General features: G+C 38.6%; 1 protein-coding gene across 1 annotated transcript in view; it reads right to left on the bottom strand.

Moving 5' to 3' along the window:
• Positions 1 to 26,039, bottom strand: part of THADA (THADA armadillo repeat containing) — a 298,298-nt gene that overhangs the window by 139,658 nt on the left and 132,601 nt on the right. The gene's annotated exons all lie outside the window — the stretch shown is intronic.

Consider the following 26,039-nt stretch of genomic DNA (forward strand, 5'->3'; position numbering starts at 1 on the left):
TTAATTAAAGTTCGCCACCTGCAAAATTCAGTCTTTCTAAGACTTTACAATGCAGTTGCCTCAAAATCCCCAGGGCCTTGGAAAAGCCAAATGTTCCCACACATTCAACCTAATCGCGTTGAGGTATAAACAACTTATAGAACCAACCAGTCTCCAACCGGCAGACTGTGAAGCAGAACAATAAAGATGGCACTGATAACAGCTAACACTTACTGAGAATTTATTAAGGACCAGTCTTTGTATGTGATACATCATTTACATCTGACAAGCCAGAGTGGCTCAGAGAAAATCAGTAGGCAACATGAGGGAGGTATTTTTGAACTGAGAGGACTGTAAGGCCTAGTAGCTTTGGGTGAATCCCCCTATTTCATAGGAACCAGAGTTTTCCAAGTCTCAGAATGGCTTCAGGATCCAGCCAATACCCCCTTCCATTCTTCCTCACTAACATAGTTAATGTCCCCCCAGTTCCTCCCCATTTCCAGACCCTCCTAGGCTGTACCATGTATAAAACAGAGACCCCCAAACTTCTGCTGATGAAAAGGACCATCTACTTGCTCTAGATGCCCCTACTTTTTCAAGATGTTAGCATCTTGGGAGCTGGGCTTTGTTCAGAAAGGCTATGTCTGATCCTCCCACCCCCCAACACACACCCTCAAGCCTCAAACCTCTCACTAAACTTACTTAAGAATGACATGTCATTATGGTCAGTTTGTCATACAGCATGGCTATCTGCTCTTGGGAAACGGTCATCTACTGACAACCCGAAGTTGAGACAACCCTAACTTACAGGGTATCTCTGAAAGTTGGGTGAGATGCAGTAGGCTGAGGCCTCTTGGGGTACACTATTTTCAAAAAATCTTTCTATATTTATTTTGCCAAGCCAACTATTATTTCATCCTTTGCCTTTGCACATTCCAGTTCATTCTCACTAGAATGATGTCCTTTAACCCTTGTACCCTTGGGCAGCTCGTCTCCTGTTTATCCTCTGAACTCTGCTAAGATATTCCCCTTTTTTGTGAAATCTTAACTGCACCTCCTCTGATCAGAATCAATCACTTCCTTCCCTTTGCCTACCACAACTGCATATTTAGCTCTGTCAGACTGGGCCATATATCTCATTTACCTTTCCCACAGTAGCCCTCAGGCATCATCATGTTTGCTAGACTGACCTTGAGAGGAGAAACAGGTCTTCATAGTTCTTACTCATAGAGCACACAGGCCAGGAGTTAAGAACATGCTCTGGAATCTAGTAGACCTAAGTTTAAATCCAAGTCCTAACACTAGTGTATGACCTTAGACAAGCCAGGAAGCCTCCTAAGTTTTCATTTCTATAAAATGGGAAGGAGTACTTATTTCACAGGGCTGTTGTGAAGCTTAAATGATAGATCACATGTAAAACAATCCCTATCAGACAGGTAGTGATCAATCAATGATAAGTATTATTGAATCTAGTAGGTGGAATAATTTGAAAACTTAAAACCTCTATGCACATGTACAAACTCTGTTTTTCCCTAGTGTTCTCTGTCTCAACAACTGGCTCAAAGGAACAGAGCCTTGCCTGTATCAAACAAGCTCTAAGTGCTCACAAAGGCTTACCCTTCTCCCTCCCTCCTAAATGAGCTGGAAAGGAGAGGAGGCTTGAGTTTCTTTGGGGCCATTCACTTGTTTTTGTGAGGCCCACTGCCTTTATTCTCCAAGTCTAGGGCCAAGTCTATTTTTCTGTCGACTGTAGTGCCATATCACACCAAAGATTTCTTTTTCCTCTTTATTGCATATGGTTCCTAGTTACAAATCTTGCCTCTAGGAAAACATGTATATGTGTCAGTATGTGTGCATGCATAAAAGAGAGAAACTATTTTTTAAAAAGTTTGTTACCCAGTGAATTTGAAAAAGTACAAATTTCTGCATGTCCTATAACTATTAAGTATGTTTTTGTTATATGGCTTTCCTGAAGCCGTCCTTCCACATTCTCAGGTGAGTTCAGTGACAGTCATGGTTGCCAGATTCTCTACTTATCCTTCCTATACCAATTTTCAATTCATCAAAAGATCTACCACCACCTGGACTACTCGCTCCTTTTCCTGAAACTCAAACTGCTAGCACTTAAAAGTTGCATTTACTGTAATCTTGCCCTCTGCCCAGCTCATGGATTTCTTTATTCAAATATATTTCTTGGAAGAGTAGCAGATTCAGGATTTTTGAAATTCAATTTTTTTAAATCCTTGGTTTGGGTAGTGAAGGAGAATAAGAGCTGTAGACAGTAGCTAAGCTAAAAATTGCATATTTCCAGATCTGATGGACAAAACATATATATATATACATATATATATGTTACTGTAGGTAGGCTGTTTAGTTTAAATGTCTGTATCTACTGGGCAGCTCAAAGCAGTAATTGCTCTTTGCAAATTGATTCTAATCAACATTTTTAAAACCTCTTTTAAAAAATTTTTATAAAGAAATGCTGACAACAATAAACCACAATATTTATTCTTGAAAGGGGAAAAATAAAAAAAAAGCAAAAGCTAAGAAAAAATAAAAACTAAGAAAAAAATAAAAATAAATAAGCCACAATGTAATATCTGAAAACTACAGTGTGTGACCATTTTGGACAGGGCCAATCACAGAGTCTAAGCCTTAGAAGATGCATCCTTTTGAGGTCACTTCCACTCTGCCTCCCAGTTACCAGTGCTTTACTCAGGCTGAAAATTCCGGGCTGTGAAAGCGGCAGCTGCTGGGCGCTGGGAATCACCCTCCATCACCCGGACAGCCCTCCACTTGCCCTGCAAGAACTGGGCGCAGCATTCAGCCACGTAATGTGGCAAGGACACAGGGTCACACATGCAACGGCAATGGCTACCTGCATTCATACCATTCCTTTTAGTGCTAGGAAATAAAGTGAGGGAATTTTCTAACAGGGAGGGGGTAAAGGTATACAGTGTGGTAGTTACTTTTAAAAGCTCTCTGAATAGTGTGCTTTAGTTATTCAGAATTACCAATATTTCTTAAATTAATGAAAAGATGCTTGATTTCTGAATGCTAACCCCTGGTTACTTGCTGATATCAAAACATACAGATGAAGTATGAAAATTATATTTCATCTGAAATTTCATTTAAATCTTTCATCATTTTTCTGCCTAGACAAAAACAAATACAATTTGAAACTAAATTTTTCAGATTCCAACCAAATGTTTCAGACAGCTGGGAAGAAGATTTTTCTTTGGAGCACTGAAATGTAGTATACTTTAACAATAATTCTTTCTTGACTCTGGGAAAAACATGGAAAAGAATTTATAGCAACACACATACAAAGACATTGGAAGTCCTGGAGATTAAGAGGGGAATCATTAATTTCAGTGTTTATCTAAAATCAAATGGAGTGTTAAAAAGTGGGAAAAAAAAATCTAACACAAACAGTACAAAACTTTCCTAAGCAAATAAAAATAACCACTAGATTTAGTTTGAAATTTTGGCACAATTTTCCCTCCCAGTCAGTCTGTGGGTTTTCTCTCTGACCCTCTCTCTATCAATGAGCCACACTCTGTTCTACTGGTCCCCTCATGGAACAGCTGGAAAAGCATTCTGGATCTACCCTCGGGGTTCTCAGGCTGGGATGAGTGGCGTGCAACGCAGGAGCTGAGGGCTGCAGCTTTTCGCAGACTAAGTCAAAGAGCTGCACATTCCTCTCAATCATAAAACCCCTCACAGTGTTTCTTCTGTTCTGGCTCCACAAACAACCAAGAGATGAGCACATTCGGGCAGCCACTGAACATGGCTTTAAGGGGACGGAACATAATACCTGGCCTTAATATGTCTTCTCCTTTCCTTGCAGGTAGTAGATGGGTCTGAGAAATCAGTCCTAAACAGGCTGGGTCTCATTTTGGTGTTGGTCACTGATCACAGGCCAAGTTCTCTAAGTGATTTAATACAATTGAAACGCACCCCATTAACCTTCAGAGCAAGTGGTTCGGTATTTACAGTGAGTGATTTTTAGTTCACAAAGGACTGGGTAGTCAATTTAAGAAATTACACAAAGATACAGAAAGAATTTACCCTCTTCTTTTTAACCCTACTATGTATTCGGGGATAAGGTTTACAAAGGTATGTTTTTGTTTTCATTTAAAAAAACAATTTTTTTTAAGCTTTCAAATATTCTAGAACCTATGGTAGCTCTCTATTGCCACATTAAGCACAAATTTCTCATTCTGGCATTCAAAGTACCCTAACCCTAGCCCAAGATGGCTGGACAAATCATAGGTGCCAAGCAAATTTTTCTTTGACCAACTTAACTTTTCAGGTGATTATCTCTGAAATGATATTAAAATCTTATAAAATATAAGCATCCTGTGAGTCAAGTGAGTGGTCAACATACACCAATAATTTAAAAATAAAATGCTTTTAAGGCCGAGTGCAGGGGCTCACGACTATAATCCTAGCACTCTGGGAGGCTGAGGTGAGAGGATCATTTGACCTCAGGAGTTTGAGACCAGCCTGAGCAACAGCAAGACCCCGTCTCTACTAAAAATTGAAAAATTAGCCAGCATTGTGGCCCATGCCTGTAGTCCCAGCTACTCGGGAGGCTGAAGCAGGAGGATTGTTTTAGCCCTGGAGTTTGAAGTTGCAGTGAGCTATGATGATGCCACTGCACTCTACCCAAGAGACAGAGTGAGACTTTGTCTCAAAATAAATAAATAAACAAAATTTAAAAATCACCTTTAAATGTGAACAATTTTATTAATTTTCCTCTTGAAAAGAATTTGTTACATTTCTGAAAGATTCTGATACACATGTTAACTAAAACCCAAAGAAGGAAAAAAGGAAGGGAGGGAAGGTAGGAACATGAGTATCTGCTAGATGTCAAGCAATGTGCTACATACTTTCAAACATTTTATCTCATTTTTAGTACTCAGATAAACCCTTTGAAATAAGTAAATAATATTACATAAATATATGTAGGTTTTCACTCTAGAATTCAGAGGCCCCCAACCTTTTTTGGCACCAGAGACTGGTTTCATGGAAGATGATTTTTCCACAGACCAAGTGGACAGGAGGGAGAGGCAGAGCTCAGGCGGTGATGACTGATGGGGCTTTCGCTTTGCTCGCCTATCAGGTTCCTAAGTTTCATTGGCTGGGGGAGGGGAGGGTTAGTGTCAGGCCCCAGGGTTGGGAACTGGAGCTCTAGATGGTCTAGAGGTAGGAACATGAACAGAACAGTGAGTTTACCAAATAAAATGTAACTACAACCAAATAAAGTCCCTCATGCAAATTTCTTTTTGTTGTGATAATGAATGTAGAATCCTTTATAAGCAACTTATCCCACTAATTCCAATGGTTAGAACTCATATTTGCAGATCTCAAACACAGTGAATTGGCAGGCTAAATATGTTTCCTATTCCTCTAACTAGTGTTTAACAAAACAAAGCCTAAAGCTTACTACTGTATTATCTTTAAGGAAAGCACATTAGTCACCAGGACTTTGACCCAAGTCATCCACCAAATTGCAGCCAACAACCAAATAGTTTATGAAGAATCCCCTGTCAGACTGAAACAGGTTCCACAAAGGCTGTGGCAGTGTCCCCTGCTGTCCTCGATCAACACTGGGTCACCTCAGGTCATGTCATCTACAGTCATTCAAAGCACAATGTTTATTCAGAGACATGTTTGAAATACTCAAGAATAAAAATCTTTAACATTTTTAAGGACAAGAAGAGACACATGCAGCAGAATCTTCATGGGCTTAGGAAACAATAACACACTAGTCATCTGCTTTAAATGACTATTTCGGTGAAGTGAACCTACTATAAAGCAGAAATACTTACATGGTTTCCTTTGTGTCTCTTAAGTGAGGCTACTTTTAAAACATCCTCAAATTAAAATATTAGTATGTAACAGTGTGGCCACAGGCAAGTTACATAACGTCCTTTCACGTTCTCAGCTGTAAAAGGATATTAGAGTAAGTAGTGATCGCTAAAGTCTCCTTCAATAACAAAATCCTATAATGGACATTTAAACATTCCAGGCAGATAGCTATCTTTTTTAGTTTAAAATATCTTTATGACCTCTCTTGACTTGTTCCATTGCTTAATCTCATAATAATATTGATGTCGATAATAAAAGTTTTATGTCTAACACTAACCACACTCAATCTTTCTACAGTTGGAGCCAATTTTCTCTTGTTTGAGCCTCTGTGGAGGTGGAGAACAAATGACCAGTGTTTCAACACACAGGAAAACCCTTCATTAATTATAATGGAATCTCATGATTAAAACACCCCCTTACGGAAGATCCCTTCAAGGGCTACAAGCACCCCAACTCCTTTCATCATGTAGAATAACTTCTCTAGAATCTAGTTAATTATTTTGCATCCACAAAGGGTTAAATGAATCTTCCCAATTCCGTCAGCTAAAACAATTATTGGTGCTACTGCTAGATGAGAGAAATTTGAGCATTTCTTTTAATTTGATTGCTTTGCAGAGATTGTAATTTGTTTTTGCTAAAGCTAATTAATGCCCTGAATGAACCTCCTCATGTTTCGTAGCAGAACTTCAAGCTAAAATCAGGAAGAACGACTTTGTTTAAACAATAAAGTACACAGAAAGTTTTGAAAAATTCCAAAAAACTGCACTTTTTTGGCCTGGAAAAATAGCACAAAAGAGTAAGGGATATTGAGATGTTAGTAAGAGACCTACCTGCTCTAGGGAAGATGTCTTTTCTCAAATTAAGACTGCAATTAGGTAAATTGAGTCATACTTCAGCGTGTCTACAGCATCCCAAACAGACTATTGCCAGCTGATTTTTAAATACCTCCAGGGAAAGTTTGACATCCTCCTTTGGTTGCCCCAATACCCATGTTTACACTGCCACAGTCAAAAAGTACTTCCTTAAGTATAATTATACTCTTTCGTGCTGTAATTTAATTTTGTTTTTCTGGTCCTACATGCCAGGGAAATAAATAAATCTATGCCTCAAAGACTTGTGTCCAAAATATATTCAGAATAATATGAAAACAAACAACCCAATAAAAAAAATTGGGTCAAAGCTTTGAACAGACACTTCAGCAAAGATATATGGATGGCAAATAAACATATGTAAAGATGTTCAACATCCCTAGTCATCAGTGAAGTTCAAACTAAAACCCCAATGAGATATAACTACACACTTACTAGAAAGGCTAAAATTAAAAAGACTGAGCATACCAAGTGTTGGCTAGTCTGCTGGTGGGAATGTAAAATGATACAATCATTTTGGAAAACAATTTGGCAGCTTCTCAAAAAGTTAAACATACACCTACTATACAGCCAACCTACTCCATTCCTGTGTGTTTACCCGAGAGAAATGAAAACCTAAGTCCACAGAAAGACTTAAACACAAATGTTCCTAGAAACTTATTTGTGATAGCCAAAACTGGACACAACACAAATGTCCATCAACAGGTGAGTATATAAACAAATTGTGGTACACCAGTACAATAGAGGAACAAACTATTGATACATGTAACATCATGGCTAAATCTCAAAAATAATTATGCTGAGTAAAAGAGCCAGACAAAAAAGAATGCATATTGTATGATTCCATTTATATAAAATTCTAGGAAATGCAAATTAATCTACAGTGACAGAATACAGAACAGCCCTTGCCATGTGATGGGAGGGAGGAAGGAGGTTGGGTAAGGATTCCAAAGGGTGATGGATATGTTCACTATCTTGACAGTGGTGATAGTTTTATGGGTATGTAAACTTATCAACGTGTACACTTTAAACACGTACAGTTTATTTTATGTCAATTATACCTCAATAAAGTTGTTTTTAAAGAATAACCTCTCATATACATTAGAAAAGTTAAGTTATACATTCTGTCTTATTTCCCCTTCTCAGCCTCCAGCTCCATCTTCAAAATAACCCAAGTCTTCTCCTCAGATTAAACAAGCCCAGCTATTTCCTCTAAACTTTTACAACCAGAATTAACTTTTCCTTGTGCTCTTAAAAAATCGATCAATAAATATTTAAATCCTAACAATTAATCATATAAGAATTAGAAAACAAAAATATTTTTTAGCACAGTGTTCCAAATCCTCCACATATTCCTCCAGACAGTCTCAGAGAGATTAAGTGACTTGCTCAAGCTCACATAGGAAAGTGAGCGGACAAGCTGGGATCCAAAGTCAGGTCTGTCTGACTCCAGAGCCTGTGCTAGTTGCAAAAACCAGTGTGCCCCAACTCTTAAGATATTTTTACCACTATGGGATTGAACAATAGCACATATTAAAAGAAATTCAATTTTATTAATTTGAAGTACAACTGACAACTCAAACTATTCAACCAAGTGATGCCAAATTTGTTGAGCTAGCTTTAATAAACTTATCTGTATTTAGCAGTATTATTTTCCATTTGGTTATTAAGGTAAAACAGATTCCCATGCCCCCATCTTGATTAAATTAAACCTGCTTTCTAATATCTTGAACACCCTTTTAATTTGCTTAATCCATAGCAAAAAGGTAATTTTTAACTTATATCAGTTTGAATCACCCCAAATTCTGAAAAAACACAAGCCAAACTAGAGCACTATTATTCCGAATGAATGCACAATGGAGACTGCTATGCAAAGTTTGAAGATGAAACAAAACTGATTACACATACATACCCTACCGCTAATTAAAAATATACTAGTGTTACAAGTATACAATTTCAGTGGTTGTGTTATCTTTGTTTAGAAGCACGGTACATTACTATATAGCTGAAGCCCTCTAGCATTTAATTATGTTACTAATTATGAGGAGAATCACATTACCTTCCAGTCCTTCCCCGGATTGTGACCAAGGCTTACTATATTAATTTCATGGTGACTGTATTTTAGGATGGGAACATGTCAATAGAGAATATAGGGGCCATGTGACTGAAGATGTTAACTGTGGCAGCATTTGAGACATTAACTAGAGGAAAATACTGCTAATTCCCACTGCTAATTTTAATGGTCAGGAGATATTTAATATGGCATTTTAAGCTTAAGTAACATTTAAGAAGTCTCCACATAAGGTATGCACATGACTATGAAAAGAAACAAGAAAATCATTAAGTGACATTCTTTATTTCCGTTTGAATTCAATCAATTAATAAATTTTGCCTCAATTCAGTATCATCTTACTCCCCAGCTTCCCTCCTTGCCTATCAAAATAATAACAGTAATAATAGAGTCAGTGCAAAATGTATGAGTCATTCTTCAATCATGCCAAGGACATAACCTTCAACCTAAGATTAAAAATAAAATGCTATGCATGAAATTCAATACTGTTTAACTTTTGGGCGCTAAGATCTAATAAATACAACATTTCAAAAGAAAATTAAACAATCTGGATCACTTCCATTCATTTTCACGATTTCATAAGCAGATTTCTATGGCTTTGGCTACATTTGCTAGTATTTGGAGCCTGGGAAAACTGGTGGAATTTGGCATAATTTAGTTTATAATCACCAGTTCGTACAAGGCACAGAAAAGTTCTCCACTCCCCTATACACTTAAAAGCATTTCATTTATTATTCAAATGGTTATTCTGACAAAACCATTAGTCAAGAAGAAAGCAAAAAATCTTATTTTTTAAAAGATGCACCTTTCACACCAGACTGCTCTAACTACTCATCCTATTTCTGGCAAAGTCTTTATTTCCTAAAGAATACATATATTTTTTAATTCCAATTTTTCTTACCTCTAAGGGTCAGGGCTTGTTTTTTACTGGTTTTCATGCAAAGTAAGCTTTTGCATGTTTTAAATTTACCTTAACTTCTTCCTAAGTCCTTATATTTTTAGTCTTTTCAAAGGAAAACACTAAATTTAAATATGTGAAAGGTACTGCTGAAATCATGGTGAAAATCTCACAACTACCTTCAAGTCACGACAGGAACCAACATATGAGCACAAATACACACACTCAGAGAGGAAAGAAACATCTTTTAATCAGAGCTGAGTTCAGAACATTTCTCTTCCTCCCTTCCTTCTTTCTTTCTACCCTACAATTCAAACGGTAGCTATGTTACCAGCTAACTTTTGTAGGGTCTGAGAAGTTTCTTGGCTTAATGAGAAAAATTCAGCAGTCTAGTCCTCAGAGTCCCCCATTACCAGTGAAGCTGAGAGGGCTGGCTGAATCGCAAGTCAGCAGTCTTACTAGCAAAGATGGGTTCGGTTGTGGATAGAACCTAACACGGCAACACAAGGTCAGATATGAATTTAACATGGTGAAGAAAGATGTGCTTGGTCTCTTAATGCCTGCAAGATACCACAGATGAGGTTAACTTACCTAATACTACTTCTAGTTGTGGAGCATTTCAGTGTCACTATTTGATAATTGAAGTGACAGACACTACTATTTCAGTCATCAAGAGACCCTATTCCTCTCTCTCTTGGTTCATTTGTGGAAGGAGAGTGGCTATTGTGGTTTCAAGTCAATCATTTTCACGATAGAAAGGGCTCTTTTCCAGTCCCAAATTTCCCAGTATGTCCATATGATGGCAACAAAACTGTCTCTTCATCTTCTTGTGTTCATTAAGGTATTCTGTATTCACAGTCCCACAGTTCTTAAAAGGATGATTGCCTTATATGCAACAGCAATCCCATTCAAAATAATGTAGACCATGCAGCCAAACCATACAGTACAATCATCCTTTTGTATTCTGAGGGGATTGGTTCTAGGACCCCCTGCTTGGACGCTCTAGTCCCTGATATAAAATAGTGTAGTGTTTGCATATAATCTATGCTCATCCTCCCATATACTTTAAATCATCTCTAGATTACTTATAATACCTAATACAATTTAAATGTTATATAAACAGTTGAAACGTTGTATTATTTGTATAATTTTTTATTGTTGTATTTTTTTTTATTCCCCTTCCCCTCCCATTAGTTTCTATTCACAGTTGGTTGAATCCACAGATGTGGAATCCACAGATTTAGAGGGCAAACTGTATTTCCAACTATGATGGAAGTACTGGAACTATTAGGAAGCAAGTATTATTTATCTATTTTTGTTGTCGTACAATATACAGAACATAAAATTTACCATTTGAACCATTTTTAAGTGCATAGTTCAGTGTCATCAAGTACATTTACCAAGTAGCTTTATTTTAGATTTAACTGGAGTACAGCCTCAATGTCTGGATATCTAGTCATTCACTGGTTGATAATCCTGGCTTCACAGAGATAAATGTCATTCTATTTCCAGGTAACTTCTTGGCTCAGTATTCAAAGTCACAGTTTATTCAACACAGTAGGGTTTGTATGCTTAAGGTGAGGAATGAGCCACCAAAACGAAACATTGGTCTATTTCCTTCCAGATGGAAGACAGAAACTTTTTTTTTTTTTTTTTTTGAGACAGAGTGTCACTTTGTTGCCCTGGCTAGAGTGAGTGCCGTGGTGTCAGCCTAGCTCACAGCAACCTCAAACTCCTGGGCTTAAGCGATCCTACTGCCTCAGCCTCCCGAGTAGCTGGGACTACAGGCATGCGCCACCATGCCCGGCTAATTTTTTTTCTATATATATTTTAGTTGGCCAGCTAATTTGTTTCTATTTTTAGTAGAGATGGGGTCTCGCTCTTGCTCAGGCTGGTCTCGAACTCCTGAGCTCGAGAGATCCTCCCGCCTCGGCCTCCCAGAGCGCTAGGATTACAGGCGTGAGCCACCGCGCCCGGCCAAGACAGAAACTTTGATCTTCTCTTCCTCGCCATTAAACCTTTCAGAAAATAAGGAACCCACTATTCCCTGACCTTTGGGATTTTTACAAACTTCAGACTGCAGTTCAGAACACAGACAAGAAACTGTCCAAGGAAAACATGCCCCAAATGAACAGGATATAAACAAAGCTGTAACTAGGTAATTAATGGTAGGGACTTGACTCCCTTCACTTCGATTCTCTGATAACAATCTGGCATTTTATCAGCAGGTCTTTTATCTGGAAGGATTCACTGTGTTCTGCTGCCTGGAACTATTCTGGGAGGGGACAAAGACAAGCTTTCATCTCAGAAAGGAAATGGAACTACATCTAGAAGGGGTAAGGAAGAGTCAAAGCTGTAAAAAGACCTTCAAGTCTTCCCCTGCCAGAAGGGAGAGGTAAATGGAAAATAGGATGTCCTGTTTCATTGAAAGCACGGGAGCAAATTGTGATGGGAAAGAAGTCACCGTAGTCCCCTGACTGTGGCAACTTGCTTTCTGCCTTTGTTCCAAGTTCTGCCATCTTCTCCCCAATGTCTTCCATTTATCTTCCTGTCAAAACCCAAGAAACTTAAACTAATTCATACTGTGGCAAAAATCATAACTTAAAGTAATTTACCTCCCACTGAGATGTCCGTATTAGAAGGGATTGGAACCATATACTAAAAGAATGAAAGTCTACAGGTGAGTCTGCAACGTTCAGCTCAAAATGGAGGAGGCATCTGAGAAAATTGGGTAGGTAGAGGGTACTGCTTACAATCTCTCAAATCATTTCATATAGGTTTCAGTTACTCTAGGGGTAAAGCCAGTCTGGGTTACTGGCTACAGTGGAGTTAGATCTGGCTCTCCCAGGGGCTTCATTCCTAAGGGAAAAGGGGACTGTTACGGGAGTATGTATTAATTATTAGTAGAATGTGTTCCCTTATTGCCCCTCTAAACATGGCCACTCCACTCAGACATCATAACAACATGCCATGGATTAGCTGTGGAAGGACTCATGAAAAACAGTGATTTGAATTCCCCATCCTACTTAGAGCCCAGGAATATTTATCCATAGTTGGGCTGGGGTGGCCAGCCAGTTCCAAAACCCACAGCCTGCGGCTTCTAAAGCAGATCACAGATTGCTCAGTGATACTAATTCTCTTCTCTCAGACCATGTAGCAATTCTGTAGAGCTCCCTAGGTTCACATCCAGGACCCTGGTGACAGTTAAGTGGTTCAGGCAAGAAGGAGGGCAGGAGGAGGGCACAAGGAAGCTGCTCTGCTGGCCAGATTTCAATGGAGAATTCTGTCAGGACATGGCATTCTAAAGCTGCTACTTTAGGGACATGTTCAACCATGCAGCAGAACGCAAATCCCTCTCTAGTCTTTTCAAGTTTTACCTAAGTCCAGCTTTCATTCTGGCTACGAATTAAATTTTGATGTCTTAAATCATGCAGGAAAAAAAGGAGGTAAGAAGTGATTGAATTATATTAATTATATGGCATTGAAGCTCAGCTAGAAAATAAAAATTACATTTCTTAAGTTTTTCTTCACTCAACATATGCATGTTACAATTAGTATTAAATGAATTTTGCTTCTCATTTTATCCAAACTGAAAAGAAGCTGAGCTTTAAACTCTAGTTTTATAGGAAAAAGGGATTCTCCTGGGGATAAAAATGAATAAACAGTCAAGCAAAGAAACAAACCAACACTACTCACCCATCACCCAAAAGGACAGATTATGTTTGAAAATATTTTCTGCCCACTGCTTTGTAAATTATTTTCTTGTCTATGTGTGACACATACTTCAGTAACAATTCAGCTTTTCCTTGGCTACCTAGATATATTTCCACAGTTTCTACCAAAACAGATGGTCCTTTCCTGTATGATTATAATAACCAAAAAGGAGAAGGCTTATTTACACAGCAGCACCTTTCATACAAATACATATTTTATTAATGCTCTGAACATGGTAGAGACCGAACAGAAAAATCTCATTAATGTGGGCACGCCTAACTTTGATTTTGTGGTTATTCAGGCTGAGGGAAAACGAAATCTTACCTGTAGGACTGAGAGTTTTCGTACATAAAGTAGGGAGAAATGTGGCATCTCTTGGGGGCTGGTGGTCAGGGCACAAATGTCCCAGACCAGGAATTCTCCCTGATGCAAAAAACCTCAGGGGTACATCTCACCCTCCTTGTGCTCTCCATGCAGGTTTCAGCTAGTGACCTTTGGTTAATGGATGGAAGTAAGACTGTGGACATGAAAAATAAAAACACTAAGGAACAGGCCAGGCACAGTGGCTCACGCCTGTAATCCCAGCACTTTGGGAAGCTGAGGCAGGAGGATCGCTTGAGCCCAAGAATTCGAAACCAGCCTGAGCAACACACCAAGACAGCAAGACCCCGTCTCTACAAAAACTAAGAAAAATAAGCCGGGTGTGGTGGCATGCACCTGGAGTTCTAGCTCCTCAGGAGGCTGAGGCAAGAGGATCCCTTTAGCCCAGGAATTTAAGGTTGCAGTGAGCTATGATAACGTCACTGCACTCTAGCCTGGGGAACAGAGTGAGAATCTGTCTTTTTGAGAATCTGTCTCAAAAAGAAAAACAAAAAAACTGAGGAACAAAGGAAGATTTTAACTCACTTTAGAGGCCTTGGGGTATAGATTATCAACTAATGTTAACCAGATGCTACCGTTATTTACCCATTAAAGCAGTTCCCCAAAGTTACTATATGCAATCTGAAGCAATGAAACTTTCATTTCATAATATTCATTAACACTTCACTGATTCAGACTTGTCTTTTTCCCAAATCAGTTCAGAATCACCACATAAGAAAACACTGAAAATTTTTAAAATTTTTAACATGTATTGATATCCTTGTGATTCTGTTTTCTTTCTAAGAGAGTAAAAAGAGAGATGCTCAAGTAAGTTACTATATATAAAAGTACTTTTTAAACTTCAAATTCCTATGTAAAATGTTGTTACTGTTGTATTGTTTTTTCTTTCAGCAACCCTGAGGATTTTCAAAATTATGTAAAGTTTCAACAGTGGAAACTTAAGATGACATATTAAAGGCAGATAGAAAACATATTTTCTAAGAGTTTAAAAATTATGCATAAATACCAGCCCACAAATAATCTTGTTAAGATTTTATGCTGCTTAGCCTCAAGCCACATTTTCTATTTTCTAAAACACTTGTAACTGTGCGATGACCCATGATTTCCTAAAAGAAGGAGAATTTCTTTTGTAAGAAATTCTCAGTGTTTCTCAAGAATCTCAGAATTTCAGTAGAGCCAGTTTTATTTAGCAACCTGTCACAACCACTTAGGCTTAATTGCAAGTTTTTCTTCCTTTTTCCTGATTTCAGATTAGAAAATGAGACCATTGCCAATGCAATGCCCAAGGGGGGAAATATCTCAAGAAAGGAAAGTCCAAATGTTTGTTATGTAAAAAACTGCAGGTTAATTTTGGTGTGCTGAGAACTAGCTTGCCATACTTCACAGATACAGCATCATAAACAGATGAGGAGAAGGGAGTATTGTAGCGTTAAAAGCTACTATAGCTAAGGCAGTGGCTGAGCCAGATTGCCTAGGTTCAAATCCAAACATTATTACTTACTAGCACTATGACCTAGGACACCTTTCTAAACTTTCCCCCTCTATAGAATGGGAATAATAATGGTAATGACCTCACAGTGTTGTCACAATGATTAAATGAGTTAATAATATGTGTAAAGTCCTAAAATAATGCCTAACCCATAGCAAACATTTGTTAATTATTATCATTTATCATTAATGAGGATGGAAAAAAATCGCAGTAAAAAAAGACAGGGACAAGAAGCAGCATAGCACAGGAGGATACCTCATTATACTATAAACCTTGTCAGTCTGTATTTGTTTTGTATTTCCAGAGCCTGACACGTGATCAATGTTCTCAACTGAGTGAATGAGAAAAATGAATCAATTCCTGACTCTTTATTGAGTCACTTTTTGACTGTAGACACATTAATGTTTACTCTTTCTGGGCCTTGGCTTTTCCATCTCTAAAGAAAGATACCAACACCTGCCACTTACTACCTCAAACTGATGATAATCAAGGTAAGAAACAAAGCAAATAATTTCACACTTACTGGAGGGCTTTCAGAAGTCAATGGTTTTTTAATCCAATGCTCCTTTGTTATTGGGTATGCATGAACACAGTCAATGACAGTAGGAGGAGCCTCTGTGATACCCTGAGTCCTTATTCTGGTAGGTTTCCTTTTAAGTGTATGTTCCCTCCACAGCTAGCAAGTGGAATAAGATCTCAGACATTGTACTAGGCCCTAAAAGAGGGCTGTTCAAACTTCAGTGTGCAGAGGTAATTGAAATTCCTGACTTTGGGTGCTTGTGGGACATGAGGAAGGAGCTGTCCAATAGAAAGTTGAACCTGTAATTTTCTATGAGTTCTAGATCTATATCTGACTCATCAGTGTAGATGAGTGGCAACCCAGGAAAGAACATGCCAAGTGAAAAGGAAAAGGGCTGAGGGCAGGAAAAAGAGGTGTACCAATGTTTGAGAGGCAGCAGGAGGAAGAGGGCCCTCCAAAAGGAGAAAGAGACAATGGCCAGAGAAGGCCCCAGAAGAAAGAGCTCAAAAACAAAGGAATCTGTAATAGTGTCAAATTCCAGAGAAATACCAGGAAAGATAAGGACTGAAAAGCACCCAATGGCTTTTATAATTAGGAGGTCATTCTTATTTCACCTTTGTCAGTGCAGTTTAGTGAGGTGGTGGAATAAAAGGCCAGCCAGGCTGCAGTGGGTTAAGGAGGAAGTGGAGACTAAATACAGACCACCTTTTCTGAGAGTCTGGCTATAAAACAAAGGAGGGAACTGTGGGTAGGTAAAGTGGGTGTCTCCATGGAGAGATCTCATGCCTAATGGACTCTATCCTCTCTTGTAAGTAAGAAATGATGAGAGTAGGGGTGTCAGGTTGGGCAAGGGCACAAATACAAGCAGGGCCTCAGTAAATATAGTTAATGGATGGACTGGTGATGAAGAGTACTCACAAAATAAACAGACAAGAATAAATACTGAAGAAGAGAATGTCTGTAATTGGTTTGGAGGGGAGACAAGATGAGCAGTCCAGAGTCTCAATGTTCAAGGCGATTGACAAAATAGGAAGGAAAAAGTAAAAGGATGTGAGGGTGAATGCAACTTATGCAGCTGATATGACAAATGCAGCTTGTTTTTACTAGAAGATTATAAATAGACTCGTGAGGGTCAAGGCCCAGAGGGAGAGGGGAAAAAACTATGCACATCGGGGAAAGATAACCAAAACATACCATGTTATTATCTTCCCTTGTCTTCACTTCAAGCCTACTATAATTAATCTTTACCTTCTTACTCTATTTCCTAATCCATATTTTCTGCCTGAAGAGAAAAAAATTTATTTTTGATCTTAAAATGATCCCTACATTGTAGGATAAGATGAATGCACATTAGTCAGCATTTGGGGCTTGGTATTGTGAAATCTTTCAATTCAGCATTAAAAAATGCTGAGCACCTTGGGTACAATTTTTGAGAAAATATTTAAGATAAGGAAAAAAAGCTCTTTATGGAAAAATGTTAGAATATTTTAAAATTTTAAAGATTGCAAAATTTAACATTTTTCCCACTACTATTCATTATTTTCACAAGACTTAAATGCAACATTTGGGGAAAATACTGTTCTTTATTAAAGTTATCAAAGACTCACCATCAACGATTTCTCCTATGCAATGGCAAACCATTTATTTTGTGAATTTCCTGGGTCATCCTTGGTTCAAGTGGAAGCAAAGGTCTTTATGATGCCTTCCAAGTTATGAATTATAAAACTCTCTATCACTATCTTCCCCTCGTTGGATCTCCCTGTCTAGAGTGGACAGCTTGGGTTTTCTCTCTTCTTGCATGAGCTATTAATCACCATGGGGGATTTCTAAAAGTCATTGAGATGGTAGACTGAATTCCCATATTCTTTTCCTGCCTTCCATTTGGGAAAACCTCTTGGACTTCTCCAACCCACTGGTGCTCTTTCCCTTCTTTCTAGGCCTCAGTGTTTAGTGTATATATCATATAGTTAAGTGGTATTATAAATATACACTATGTCAGGCTCATCCGTTTTATCTCACTAGCTTAACTGTAAGTTCTTTAAGGATAAAGATCTTTTCCTTTACTTTGCATCCTACCCAAGACCTAACACTAGCTTGGTACACAACAGATGTTTAACAAATACTTGGTTCATCGATTAACTAATTGGATTCGAACTTCCAGTGTGAATGGCAGCAATAGACCATAAGATTATCATCATTGCCAGAAATTTCACCTAAGAATGTAACTGGGTGCAGATCAAATCACTTGTTCTAACATGACCTGAACTGGCTTGTTGAAGTAACAGATGACACTAAAGAAAAGCTGGTCCCTACAAGTTTTGTTTTTCTAGCTTGCTTTGTCAATGCATTCCATAAGAGCTGAAATCCTCATTCCTTTTGCTCAAAAACATATTTAGAAAATGGTCTTAAAGAGATCTGGCACCAGAGATGAAGTCGGCCAGGCCCCTCTCTAGGAATTGAGAGATAAAAATCGGCGACAGATGACAGAGTATCCTTTTATGCCAGAACTCTTTGCAAAAAAAGCCACACAATACAGAAAACATGATTTCATTCCACATGCTGAACCTCAGCTACCCCTGGGTGGAATTCGGAAATTCAAAAGGCATGAGCACAACTCTCCAAATAAAAGTACTAGGTGCACCCATGGTAAAAAGAAGGCAGAGTAAATAGCTGCCCAAATAATGTGATTTTGCCAGCATTAGGAACAACCTTCTAATCTCTGCTTCTAGATCCTCCCTACCTAAGGCCTAAAATGTCATCACCAGAGTTTCACTGCTTTATTTCAAAATGTATGTTTCTGTAATATAACAAATAACCCCATGGAAGGTAACGCTGGGGTCATTTACATGTCTGCATGAAAGAAAGAAATGGGCACAAGCCAGGCCTATACACGAAGAAAAACACTGAGCAGCTGAAAAAAAAAAAATGCTGAGGAGCACTGAACATCTGCTGCTTGACAATCTGGCCACCAAGCCTGACCTGGTATCAGGCAGTCATACTAATGAAACAAACCAAGGGGCCAAGGTTTCACAGATTGATGGGGTAGAAGATCCCTTCTTTCACCCAACAACTGTTAGCATATTACAGTGGTGGGGGAGACTCCTTTCCTGTAATCCTTTTCACTAAACCTCATGGAATTTAGTGGTAACCACAGGTCAGGTAGAGTTTTTTTGGACATGCAGGCTGGCCAGGGGGAGGAAATTCTACATTAACAGCACTAGCAAAGTCCTATTCTCAGGTGTTTCTACTTGTAATGGTTAAAGCCTGGAGATTCCTGTACTCTCCATGCATCTCTGTTCAGAGAGGATCCTTTGAGAAATCTGGATAACAAAGAGTTATCTATTTTAATCATTGTTTGGAAAAGTATCTCTGACTTCTCAACGACTCAGATGTTCCTTATGCATGTCAGAAAACAAATGTGGCTTAAGCCAACATCTGGAATAGAGAAAAACATAGCAACCACAAAAAAAGATAATTAAATTAATATGGAATGCTTTTCAGACATAATATCTCATAGGCCAAAAAAACGTTTTCAAAAGTATCCAGAACAAAGTTATAAAAGTTACTTAGAGGCTAAATTTAAGTGGGTTAATTTCTAAAGGGCACCATTTAGGGCAGACCACTGTGACCTTATGGGCCATGCCAAGAACAGCACTCCAACTTCTTTTCTTTGGGAGAGTGGGAAATCCATAAGCAAAAATGTACAAATATGTGTTGCAGGTTTAGAGGCAGGTTTATTTTTTCATTCACTGCACATTTAGAATCTACAGCTGAGTTGTTCAGCTCTTCTGAAAAAAGATATCCCAAATAGATACTGTGATGATCAGCTAACTGAACCTCAGGCGCACTGCTGAAATCCTTTAAAAAATATGTTTAACGTGTGATCAGTTTTTCTAGAACATTTTCACTAATGGGCAAGCTCAGTATTATGGAAATATGTTCATTTCCTTGATGGATACTACTAATTTCCACAAAATTCTTTATATTAAACGCTGAAACCTACCTCCTACTTTCCCACTGGGAGTAAAAAAGAGAAATCATGTGCCTTCTGCCATATGGCAGCCTCTTAAGTATGTAAAGACCATTACCATGTTGCCTCTAAGTCTTTTCCCGTCTGTTTCCAGATGTTTAGCTTCCTTCTCATCACGGTCACCTCTCCTGGATAAATATTAGTTTATCAATGACCCTTCTAAAATGGGGAGCCCAGAGCAGAACAAGCAGAATAATGTGGGTATAGGCTGACTGGCAGAGTTAAGGGGGACCAGAGCCTCCACTATCTGGAAGCAGCAACAGTGTCACATTGTTTTCTCTTGGTTCAACAGGAAATCTCATTCCCCAGGATTTTTTTTTTTTTTTTTTTTCATGAAAACTGCTATGAAGCCAGTATCCCTCATTCTGGATATACAATTTTGACCTTTACTTTTGAAAAGTCAGAATGTGATATGTATCTCTATTAAATATTATCTTGATAGTTTCAGCCCATCCATCCAGTCTTCCAAGGCTATTTTGAATCTTATTTTTTAAATTATGCACTAAATCAGGCATACAAAAAAAAAAAAGAGTACAGAGAATGACATGACGTTCAACCATTTGCCCAACACTCAGCTTACGAACACATTACAAATAAAACTGAAGCTCCTAGTATATGGCTCCTCAATTTCATCCCTTCCTCCCCAGCTTCCCTTTCCTCCCCGTGCAGAGATAATGGCCATGTGCCTGGATTTGTGTCTGTCACTCCCACGCTTAAAGACTATTTTGAATCTTGATTCCCTCACAGATTTGATAAGCATGCAATAAAGACTGCATGTTTATCTTCTGTCTTCATTTAAGTAAATAATTCAGATGTTGGATAAAGCTGCATTGTTCTCATCTACTAGCCTAGTAATCCCATCAAAACAATGAGGTGACTCAGGCATGATTTATTCTTAGGGAATCCTTGCTAGTTCTCAGCAAATAAAGTGCAAAGCACTTGCAAGTGATACATTTAATAATGCAGTCTAAATCAATCAATAGCAACACAATTGTCTGGTCACTAATAAAATATGCCTTTTCCTCTTTTTTTGGAAAATCCTTCTAAAGGCTCCTGACACAACATTTCTACCCCACATCTCCCAAAATATACTGACATAGTTCTGGACTCACTTGCAACCAAGGCTGTCATTTTTCTAGTTCCAGGGATGTGCCCTCACTCACAGGACACAGTCCCTTTTCTCTGTCACCTCACATGCATCTGGTTTCAGGGTCTTCCCTCCAGTTTACTGGCAGAGACGAGACAAAGCAGAAGTTGAAAAAAATCTGCTATCACCATTACACTATCAACCCCTTCCTCTCTCTAAAATTTTTCTTAACATGCAAACCAAGGAGCTTTTACCCTCTATTTTGTAAGCACGATTATCCCCATTATATAGTAGGGGCTAATAAAGGCTTGCTCTCCTACACCCTTCCTCTATTCGTGCTACATTAACCTGGGAGGCTTTCCCTCACATGTTCTGGCTTGTTTATAATGGCATGTCTATGAACAGAAAAATGGCATCTCCTCGCTTCTATTCTTATCAATTCAGACTTCTCTCATTTGGCTCTAATGACTGCAGCAGGGTAGCTGCAAGGTGGGCCTCCATAGCGGCTCACTAGAAGGCAGCCAGAGAAGAATTCACAGTGTAGGAACACAGTTACAGGCTCACAAGGCTAGACAGAACCTAGGTGACATCCAGTTCATACCTTCATTTGATAGAAAAGGAAATAGAGGGTCAGAGAGGTAAAGTCACAATAAAAGCAAATGTCCGGGCTCATATTAGAACACAAGACTTCTCAAAGTCCAGGTAAAACACAAAATCCAGCTGAGCCTCTTTCCTACATAAATAGTAACCAGTGGGATACAAAATGTGGCTCCAGTATTGCAGGACTAGAAGTCCCTTGAGTACTTCACAGATACACATATCTGCTCAGATACAAAAAGTTTCAATTCCAAATTAGTTTCATTTTTCCATTACTCAAATCCAACCCCATGCCCAAACCCAGGCTAGACAGAGAAAGATAACAAAAAGCAAACAAACAAGAGCACCCCATACCTGCTTTTTCATGGAAGGAGATTAATATTTATTTGGAGAGAACAAGCACGGAGCATTACAGAATGGTACAGTAATGAGGAATGGTAAGATAAGGGTTTAAATAACAAATGCTATGGACACGCAGAGAAGGGACAGACAGGTGATTAGGAGGGGAGATGGAGATAAAGTGAGGAGGGCATGACTTCCTTCTGAGCAGTGTGTTAACCAATCTCTGCCTCATTTCTCTCTGTAAAGCAAATCTAGCCCTCTGCTTATCTACACAGATTCTGGGAAGGCAGAACAAACAGAAATGCGATGTGCAGCCTTGAAGGAGAGTTCCTGGTATTAAAATCACAAATGAAAATAGAAGCCAACTACTGTCTACTGGAAAAACCCCAACTCTACACTATGGAATACAAGCTCTTTCAACTTCATAACCTGAGTAAGGAGCAAAGTGATAATCCCTTAATTATGTAACTTTCAAGGAAAAGAAAACAAGAGTCAATATTATTCCCTAATGTCATAAGCTTAAAAGGACCAACAAACTCTTAGTTTTTGTATCCCCAGTCTCCCCTTTTTCAAGACTGGTAGAATCAAAGGGATCTGTGAAATATTTTTAAAATATATAAAACATGTATTTTCTAATTCTTCAATTGTTGGCTAGATTTTCATATTTCAACTAAAAAGGTTTCCACTGCATAGGTTCCTTGGATGATTTCCACTGTCACATGTTTAATTAAGACAGTATTGCTATTTGTACTTCAATATTTGTCAGAGAAAAGAAAAGCAAGAGACTCAATGGAGCTCAGGATTTCAAGGCCAACCTGGCCTACACAGTGAGAGCCTGTCTCTCTTAAAAAAAAAAAAAAGGGAAGAAGAAAAAAAACCAAGGTGGGTGTGGGGAAGATCCTTTTAAAAGTATCCCAAAAGCTGGGTCCAGTGGCTTGCACCTGTAATACCAGCTACTCGGGAGGCTGAGAGAGGAGGACTGCTTGAGGCCAAGAGTTTGAGACCAGCCTGGGCAAGAGAGAGATCCCGTTTCTACAAAAAAATAAAAAATAAAAAAATTGGTCGAGCATGGTGGCACAGCCCTGTAGTCCCAGCTACTCAGGAGGCTGATGCAGGAAAATCACTTAAGCCCAGGAATTCAAGGCTGCAGTGCACTATGATTGTGTCACTGCACTCCAGCCTGGGTGACAGAGCAAGACTCCATCACTTAAAAAAAAAAAAAAAAAAGCCCTAAAAAGGCAGTGAAGGGATTTCTCCCACAAGTATTAATCAGATGTCAGTTATCAACAATAAAAGGTACTTTCTGTCTGAACTGATCTCCACATACACCAGGTCTCTTGAGTCCTGGGCCTTTGCTCTGTTCAGGACTCCATGGTCATAGGTTTCGGCACAAGTGGTTTCCTACAGCTCTTCAATTGAAACTTGAAACTTGCTTGTGAAAGGGAACTCAAAAGATGCATGTCCCCAGACTTTTGGGTCTCTGAAAAGACTTTCTAGTCTCTAGAGCACCAGACAAGTGGGTCCTGGTGAGTTGTGTTCAGAAAGCCAGTTGAGTTTCCTTGTAAAGCATGAATCACTCTATTTTGTGGTATTTGAACTGAAAAATGAATGGTCTTAAATTGAGGGCATCATATTCACATGGCAAAGGACTGTATATTTGGACCCAACACAGCATTATAAAATACACTGGATTAAAAAAATTTATAAAAAAGATGTTGGGATTAACATTATCATTTCTGTTCCAAGATGATGCAACAGTCATAGCTGCATGTACATATAACTTTGGAAAATCCAAATCAGTAACTTCTCGGATTTAAGTCAACAAAGAAAATCAACAGAGAAACAGGCTTGGATAAATTCTTAAATGTGGGATAAAGGACTAAAAATACAAATAATGCTACAAATACCTTTCAAAGAGGAAGAAAATAGCAGGTCAGTATATATAAATCAAAGGGAAATAAAACACTGTAGTTGGGGCCTTTAATCAATTCTCATCGTGCAATAGACCTTAACATAGTCAGAGCAACCTTTGCACTACTCCCACAAGCTGAAAATTTTTTCTTTAGCTAAACTTATAGTATCCATGAGCTTGATTAGAGTGCTTCCAAGTCCATAAGTCACCATTAACAAAGCTACACAAATAAAATAGTGCCTATCCACTATGCATGCCCCATCTTTTTAGCTATTAACCCAAGTCAGAACAGCCTATTCTTTACCATGACTACAACCACAAACATTGTCTGAAATGATAGGTTTTATGATCAATCTTTCACTTTCTTCATGAATAATTTTCTCAGAAGTAATCTAAATCCAACATGTACGGTTTTGTCAAATTCATTATTTTTTAAAAATCTATGTATATAATAGGTTCATCTCCCCAGTGAACATTTTGGGGTAACATGGCTTGTCCCTGCAGTAAGTTGATGAAACCCAAAACTGGGTTTTCTAACTCTAAATCTAGGGTCCTTCTACTTCACCGAAGAAGATGGTCAAGAAAGAAGAGCCAGTGTTCCTCTGTATCTGGCCCCGGGCCAATCCCATAACCTCAGGCAACCGTCCCCATGGGTGCCTGACCACAGATGGCAGATCAATCCAATTAGCCACCTTTTCCTACAAGAAAAACAAAGTAAGGAGCAGATCCCACCGATGGGGACATTACTTCTACATCCCCAAAACAACCTGTACTCAGATGCACCAGCTGTGGATATAGGCTCCTCATCTCTCTTCATTGCATAAATTTCAGGCCTCATAGGCCCTCTCTCAGTGTAGCTAAATTTATTGGCTACAAAAGAGGCATCTGCTTGTTTTGGTGTAATAGAAAGAGGACATCTAACACTCTTGACAAGCCCTGCACTCTTGGGTTCAAATTCCAGCTCTGTAACTGGTTTGCTCTCTGAACGTCAATTTTCTCAGCACGAAAATGGGAGTGATGACACCTCCTCTCAGAGTCAGAGTAATCAAAATATTCAGTTCAGTGCCTGGCAAAAAGTCAGGGCTCTACAAAGGCTGGTCTATTTTCCTACCGACCAGTCTGCTCAGAACACTTTCTTGCCCGTTCTCTGAATTCCTGGTTCAAAATCTACTTCTTAATAAACCCCTTGAATAGCCTAACCAAGTATGGCCTCCCATCTACTACAGTCTAGTTTATTAAAGTCATCTCTGTGTGTGGCTCTGATAGTGTTTAAGTTTAATACTCCAAATTTAATTTTGCTATACAAAGTGTGATCTATAGACCAGCAGCACTGGCATTATGTAGAAGTCTGTGTGAAAGGCAGACTTTCAGGTCCCACCCCAGACTTACTGCATCAGAATTTACATGATACCCAAGCAATGTTTATATGTTAAAGTTTAAAAAGCACTGTTCTATAACACACGGATACTCAATAAATCACAACCTATTAACTTTCTAATTAAGGAATCAGTTGTGGCACTTCTGCTGCTAGTGGTGCTCTATGAATCTTCACTCAGGCAGAAAACGATTAACCGTGGCATTTTCACTGGAAGGACAGGACGATTACAAACTTATGACTTTGTGTCTTTTGAGTTTAAAAAATGATGCACTAAGTACACTGCCCTCAAAGCAATAATTAAGTCTTCTATATCAAGGCAATCTTCATTTTGTATAATAGGTAATCTGAATATAATAAGTAACATGAACATTCTGATTATATGTAAACTAATTAAACAACAGTTTGGAAGGATGCTTTCAATGTAGTAATTTCTTGTTTGGACGCAATGAGTAAGACTGATTAGTAAAAAGCTTCCATAAATTGAAGGTTCTCAATACAGATGAAAAGGTTCTAAAGCAAATCTGTCTCTAATGTACACTATGTGATTCTGTGCACATGCCTTTCTCCCTTGTGTCAACTTTCTGAAAATGGTTCTTAGTTCTTTCTAGTTATTTGTGAAAGAAAAAATTTTAAGGCCCCAAAAGTAAAATTTACCACACACATTCCTAAAATGAATCACCCTGGATGAAGGAGACTGGTAACTTTGTGTATCAGGAAACAAAAACCAGTCTGAGTGAGTCATCTTTGTGATCAAAGATAACACAGCCACTGCCAGGGCTTGGCGCAAACAAATGGCTACAGCATTCACATGCCAGAATCTCATGTTTAATGGTTTCTCACATTAAAATGCATAAGTCAGCTCTGTGAAACCAGGAAGTAGAACCCAGGCCACCAC

This window comes from Lemur catta, chromosome 4 (assembly GCF_020740605.2).
Source record: "Lemur catta isolate mLemCat1 chromosome 4, mLemCat1.pri, whole genome shotgun sequence".
NCBI classification, from domain to species: domain Eukaryota; kingdom Metazoa; phylum Chordata; class Mammalia; order Primates; family Lemuridae; genus Lemur; species Lemur catta.